This window comes from Mustela nivalis (assembly GCF_964662115.1).
Source record: "Mustela nivalis genome assembly, chromosome: 8".
NCBI lineage: Eukaryota > Metazoa > Chordata > Mammalia > Carnivora > Mustelidae > Mustela > Mustela nivalis.
This window is the reverse complement of record NC_139027.1, coordinates 53,309,933-53,316,745: the sequence shown is the minus strand read 5'-3', so window position 1 is coordinate 53,316,745 and position 6,813 is coordinate 53,309,933. Positions and strand designations below refer to the sequence as shown.

The window sequence follows — 6,813 nt, the reverse complement described above, 5'->3', positions numbered from 1 at the left end:
TAATTATTTATTTATTTGACATAGATCACAAGTAGGCAGAGAGAGAGGAAGGGAAGCAAGCTCCCTGCTGAGCAGTGAGCCCAATGCGGGGCTCGACCCCAGGACCCCAGGACCATGACCTGAGCCGAAGGCAGAGGCCTTAGCCCACTGAGCCACCCAGGCGCCCCTAGAATAAACATTTTAAACACAAAAGTCCCTGGGTGCCTGGGTGGCCCAGTCGGTTAGACATCCAACTCTTGGTTTTGGCTCAGGTCGTGATCTCAGGATCATGAGATGAAGCCCAGTGTAGGGCTCCTTGCTGAATGTGGAATCTGCTTAAAACTCTGGCTCCTTTTCTCTCTGCCCCTCCCTGCTGTGCTCCCTCTCTCACTCGCTCTTTTAAGTAAATAAATAAATCTTATAAAAATAAAAACAAACGGTCCTACTTTATTATTTCCCCAAATCACCCTGGAAGCCTTGGAACTCCTCTGCTATTTTATGCTCAAAGGCTTATGCCAATAACCACCAAAACCTTGGCTTCCTTACTGCACAGGTCTGCTTTGGCCTCCAAAGCTAGGAAAGAGTCCTTAGATTTGTGCTCATTTGGGTTTGTTGTTGTGTATACAGAGCCATAGGAACATTGCCTCTGTCCACGCAGGTTGTGCTCCCCAGGACCCTAATCCCTGCCATAACCCAGGCTGTGGTGTGGATCATGAGCCCTGAGGTTGTACCGCATCAGAGTCCTGGGTCACAGCGTATGGTCTGCAACTTCTGTGGTTTTCATGTTTTGGATAAAACTTCAAAGTCAAAGACATTGGGTGATAAGGGCTCCAACACTTTAAAGTGATTTAAGACAACCCTGTAAGCTTCCTAAAAGATGCAGGAAAATGGTGACCACCTCTTAAGCCCCTCCTGGCTCTATAAGATGGGCCAACTGAAAATCCTGTGCGAAGGCCCCAGGGTGCCTGCTACAAGAGGATTGTGCTGTCGCATTCACTGGGTCCACGCTTCCTCAGCTATAGGAACTCTGGGTCTGCCTCCCCAGGTACCGGGGTAAAATATGGGAAGGGAGACCTTGGAGTATCCCCAGGAGTTTGGGGGTGAAGTGTAAAGATAAGAGGCTAACCAAAGCAGCCCACAATGGCAAAGCAGAGAGGGAAGGAATAGGGGACCAGCTTGCACTCATGGCCTTTGGAGCGACAAGGATGCAAGACTTTGCCATGCAACAAGGAGATGCTGCAGAAGCGAGCCAGGCTGAACTGTGCTGGAGGGCTCCTGCTCACCAGGGTCCTCAGAAGGGCAAGGGGCTCTAGCTTGCCAAGTGGGGTATACCACCAGCTGCAGAAGGGGAGAGGGGCCGGTTCCACAGGGAACCCCCGCCAAGGAAAAGGACTGCTATATGCACCCTGATCCTGATGCCCCTATCCTGCCCCAAACTGCACGAGGCAGGTATAGAAGGAAGCTGGTCCTGGAGCCCAACCTAGGAAAAGGAGGGAAGCTCTGAGGCAGATGTGAGGTGGAAGCTGTGAAAACTTGGTTAGATTTTTTTTAATACTTGAGAGTACTTGGGAAAGGAACTAGAAAGCCGTGGGATCTGCAGGAATTTCATTAAGGATCACATATAAGCCCTTTCCTGAACTCTTACCTATCTTACTGAACTCAGTCTATTTAAAATACTGGTTGCAAATATTTAACAATTCCCTTTATTGGCTAGTCCAAACTTAACGCCTTGCATCTTCATTCGTAGTAGATTTTACTTTGCAGAGAAAAAGAGGACTTGACGGTGGTAGGGGCAGCAGTGGGCTTTCTAACTGGTCAGAACCCTGCCTGGACTCACACATTCACCTCTTCCTGCTGAAGGCATCCACCACATATTGCTGAGGAGCTTCGCTTTGTTTTCTTTTTCTTTCTTTTTTTTTTTTTTTTTTGAACTGCCCTTATCTACCTGAAAGCAGAGCTTCCCAAAGAATCCATTAGTTATAAATCGGTCCCATCTCCAGAAATTTAGCAACCACAAAAGATAGACTCCTATCACTGGAGAGGAGAGTTTGGCTCAGGAATAAGCAATCACCTAAACAAACATTTTCACAAAATTGCCATTTATCTTTTCCTAAAAGTCATTTGTTTTCTTAGGGCACCCTTCTCCCCACCGCCTTCTCTTGTTAAATAAACCCAAATTCTGCCTCCTTGAGTCATGTTTTTCTGTGAATTCCTGTGTATGTGAATAAAAATCTTTTTTGCTAATCTGTCTTTTTGGCAGTTTAATTTGCCAGCCCCCATGAAAAGAACTGGAGAGGATAGAGGAAAAGTTTTTCCTCCTTGACACTGCATTAATCTTACGGCCTTTCTCCCATAGCAGGAGAAGAGGCATTTTCCTTACTCAAAGCCAATAACTTCACCTGTGTTCAGGATCCACCCCACTCCTTACTCCCCCTGCCAATTCCTTAGGGACTTTGCCCAACTTACTATTTTTTAAGTAAACTTTTTATCCTAAAGTACTATTGGGTTTACAGAAAAGTTGAAAAGACAGTGCAGGCTGTTTCTATGTATCCCTTAACCAGTGTCCCCTGCTACTGATGGCATCTTACATCACCATTAGACCTTTGCCAAAACTAAGGAACCAGCACTACTATTTACTACAGCTAAGGAACCAACATCAACCAAACTCTACAGTTTATTTGGATTTCCCTACTTTTTCTCTAATGCTTTTTTTTTTTTTTTTTGACAGAGAGCACAAGCAGGGGGAGTGGCAAGCGTAAGGAGAGGGAGAAACAGGCTCCCTGCAGAGCAGGGGAAGTCAGCCCAATATGGGACTCGATCCCAGGACTCCGGGATCATGACCTGAGCCCAAGGCAGTGGCTTAACCAACTGAGCCACGCAGGCACCCTCTAATGCTCTTTTCTGCACCAGGATCCTATCCGGATATATTACACTTATTTGTCACACCTCCTAGCATCTTCCGGCCTGTACTAGTTTCTCAGATTTTCCTTGTTTTTGATGACTTTGACAGTGTTGAAGAGTGCTAGTCCAGTATTTTGTAGACTGTCCCTCAATTGGGATTTGTATGATGTTATTTTCTTGGTTAGTCTGGGATTAATGGGTTTTGGAGAGGAGGACCACGGAGGTGAAGTACCCTTCTCATCACATCATATTAAGGGTACACATTATCGACCCATTACTGTTGATGTTAACTTGACCATCTGACTGACGTGGTGGTTGTTAGGTTTTTCCACCGTAAAGTTACTCTATCCATCTTCCCACTCCAGACACTATTTTTCGGAAGCACAGCCAACATTCGAAGTATGTGGAATGAAGCTCTACTTTGGAGGCATAAGGGTCTACATCAATTAGTTGAAATTCTTCTATGTGAGAGATAGGTCTTGTCTTCCCTGTTTATTTTTTCAATCACTTATATCCGTATGGGTGGTGGATATTTACTTTCTATTTTGTAATAATCTAGTATTATGTTATTTATTTTGTTGATCCCATTGTTCCAGCTTTGACTGCTGGCAGTTCTTTCAGGCTGGTGCCTGTGTCCTTGTGGTAGTTGCTTTTGTATTTTTGTTGTTGTTGTTTAGCACTTCTTTGCTTTCTAGCCGTACAAGATACCCCTAGTTCGCTTTGTGTATTTCCTGCCCTCAGCCCTTTCTCCATGGAGCCACGGTTCCTTTCATTCAGAAACCAAGATCTGGGTGCTGGGCGTGCTTGTTATCCATTTACTTCTCTCTTTCTTATTCCTTCAACTTCATCTACTCCTTCTCTACAGGTTGTTTCTCCTTAGCTGCTAAGGTAGGACCGTATTCAAGTGCTTCCCTCATTCATCCTTCCCCATCCATGTCCCCCACTAGCAAGCTCCCTAGTTCTCTTTTCATTTCCATTTAAGCTCCTGGCATGGTCACGTTTTATATGAATTTGAAAATGTAACACAAGAGATTAATAAAGTGTCAACTCTTGCACAAAATATGAAATACATGCAAATATGAAAAATGGCCAGGTACAGCACAACTTCAGAGCTGGCAGTCTGAGGAAACTGGGCCATCACCACAAGAGTGGGCCAAACAGACATCGCTGACACTGACAGAGCACCCAAAGTGGGCGGCTCTCCCAAGTCCAACTCCTGACAGTCTACGATGTGGGCATTTGCTGTCCTCCCTATTTTACAGGTGAAGAAACAGATGCAGAAGTTCAGTGATTTATTCAAGTTGACACAGGTAGAAGTGACAGACAAGAGACATAAGCCTCAGCAGTTGGAACCCATCTTCTTCACCTCCACTCCTCCACACAAGGCACCCATTCCCCTTTGTCAGTAAGAACACCACTGTTGTTAACTTGTGTCAGAAATTTGGAGAGTGACTTTCGTAACTGGTTTCCTGGCGAATTCTCACAAACATGGTGGCTTAACACAGCAAACTTACTCTCTTACGGTCGGGAGGTCTGATATAGTCTGGTACAGGTGCAGGAAGTCTGGAGTTCATTTTCACTGGACTAAAGTTAGGTTGTCAGCAGGACTGGTTCCTTCTAGAGGCTCTGAGGGGGGAATCTGTTTCCTTGTCTTTTTCACCTTCTAGTGGCTCCCTGTATTCTTCAATTTCCTCCATCTTCAAAGTGACACCCTAGCCTTTGTGTCTGTCACCACATTGCTGCCTTCTTTGACTCCTCCTGCATCTCTCCAACAGGAAGCTGTGATAATGTTGGGCCCACCTGGAAAATCCTGAATAGTCTTCCCATTTCAAGATCCTTAATTTTATCACACGTGCTAAATCCCTTTTGCTAGATAAGGTGTCCTTCACAGGTTCTGGGCATTTTATCATGGATCATGTCAGAGGCACTACTCAGCCCATCACAGTGACTACTGGTTTTTTGTTTTGTTTTGTTTTGTTTTGAATTCACTGATAGAATAATGTAATTCTCTTTTCCTAGCCTACAAATGTCATCTAAACATTTGTTCAATGATGTTACTAGTATGAGAACTGGAGGAAAACAACACATTCAAAACAATAACATTGGAATGCAAGTTTCATGTAATAAGGTATGGAAAAGGCTGTTAGATTAAGAAAGATAACTCTTTTAAGAAAACCAACATAGTGTGTGTGTGTGGGGGGAAACAGGGGGCCTTGCTGGTGTTCTGGGAAGGAACATGCATCTGTGGTATGCCCTTAAGTTGTGGATTATTTAAGGTCCTTGTATAAATTGGACCACCTTGTTCTTCAAAATATAGCCTGCCTTCTTTACACCCCACTCATTCCTCAAATCACTGCAGTCTGCCCCACGACTTTACAGAAATTTCTCTTGCTGAGGTCACCAATGGCCTCCAACTGACAAATCCAAATAACGTTTTTCTCTCTTTTGATTTCCCTTTGGCATTTAAAACTATAGACCAGAGGTGCCTGGGTGGCTCAGTGGTGAAGCGTCTGCATGCAGCTCAGGTCATGATCTCAGGGTCCTGGGATCGAGCCCCGCATCAGGCTCCCTGCTCAGCGGGAAGCCTGCTTCTCCCTCTCCTGGTCCCCCTGCTTGTGTTCCCTCTCCTGCTATGTCTCTCTGTCAAATAAATAAATAAAATCTTTAAAAATAAAAGAAAAAGAAACTACTGACCACTGCTCATTCTTGGAAAATTTTCCTCTCTTAGCTTTGGTATCACACTTCTGTTTTTCTGTCTACCTTTGTGGTTCAGTTTCCTCCATGGCTTTTTACCTCCTACCTATACTTTAAATGTTGTCATTCCCTAAAGATTTTGTAAGTGCTCTTCTTAGGTCTACATTCTCTTTCTTTGATCTCATTTTGTCCAGGGCTCACTGATGACTTCTCTCTACCAGCAGTCAAGACTTCTCTTCTGATTCATGCTGCTAATGGCCATCTGGACAACTTCACTTCAACTGCCCACGCGTGGGCACAAGAAAGACATTTTGAACTACTGTGGCTGTTTCACTCAATGTTTTTGATCACATATTTTAGCTGGGCTAATATTGATGACATTTCGTCAAGAAACTCCATTCAGCAACTCCATTAAGCCAATTTAATTTTTGATCAATTTCCTCTGCAATATATTTCCATTTTGTTGTAATTATTTTCATTGGGATCCAGTTTCTTCTATATGTTTTATAATGGAGACTTAGTCAATTTTTGGTTCATTTCAAATTTTACCAATGTATCTTCTGTGACTAAGTTCTCTTGTGGCTACTATACCTATAAAATTCAAATTTCCTGGTCAAAAATTTCGATTTAAACTTTGTCAAAATTTCGTTCTTCCACCAATTTTTAATGATGTGTGGTTTTAACGGATTTGAATTTAACTTGGACAGAGTATTTCTACCATTAATATTCATTATAAACTGAATAAAGATCAACAGTTTATATTTAATTTTTTGTTCCTCTGTGAGAAAACTGTCATCAATTTCCCTCTGAGGTCAAAGGTCCTGGTCAAAAACAGGATGTTCCTGGGGAGATCTGGTAGAAATAATAATTTCTCCATATGTGACTTGGTGAATTCCCTATCTAGTGATGATCTTGGTCCCAAAACCTTGGTGCTAGAGAAGTGGGCCACTTTCTATAGAAAATATTTGCACTCTTTTTGGGCCTCTGGGCAAAGCTTACATAAAAGCAGGTTAAATTACTTGTCTTCTTCCATATAGATTGAGATGCTAACTGAAGCCCTCTCGATCTTACTACCCCAATATAAGAAGAGGTTAACTCAAGGAAAAATTCTTAAGATGGAAGGAAAAAGATCTTTGTCTCCAAATCCAAAGGAAAGTTCTAAATCATCTGCTCATGGCTTTTCTCTGGGTCTTACTCTGGCTCTTCTCACTTGCTTGCAAATTGGGGAGTGATCTCTTA

At 43.2% G+C, this 6,813-nt stretch overlaps 1 long non-coding RNA gene across 1 annotated transcript; it reads left to right on the top strand.

Moving 5' to 3' along the window:
* Window positions 1–4,817: 4,817 nt before the first annotated feature.
* On the top strand, window positions 4,818–6,340 carry LOC309871272. The gene is made up of 2 exons (XR_014315162.1): window positions 4,818–5,008; window positions 5,769–6,340. It is a non-coding gene; the product is annotated as an uncharacterized lncRNA (long non-coding RNA).
* Window positions 6,341–6,813: the final 473 nt, after the last annotated feature.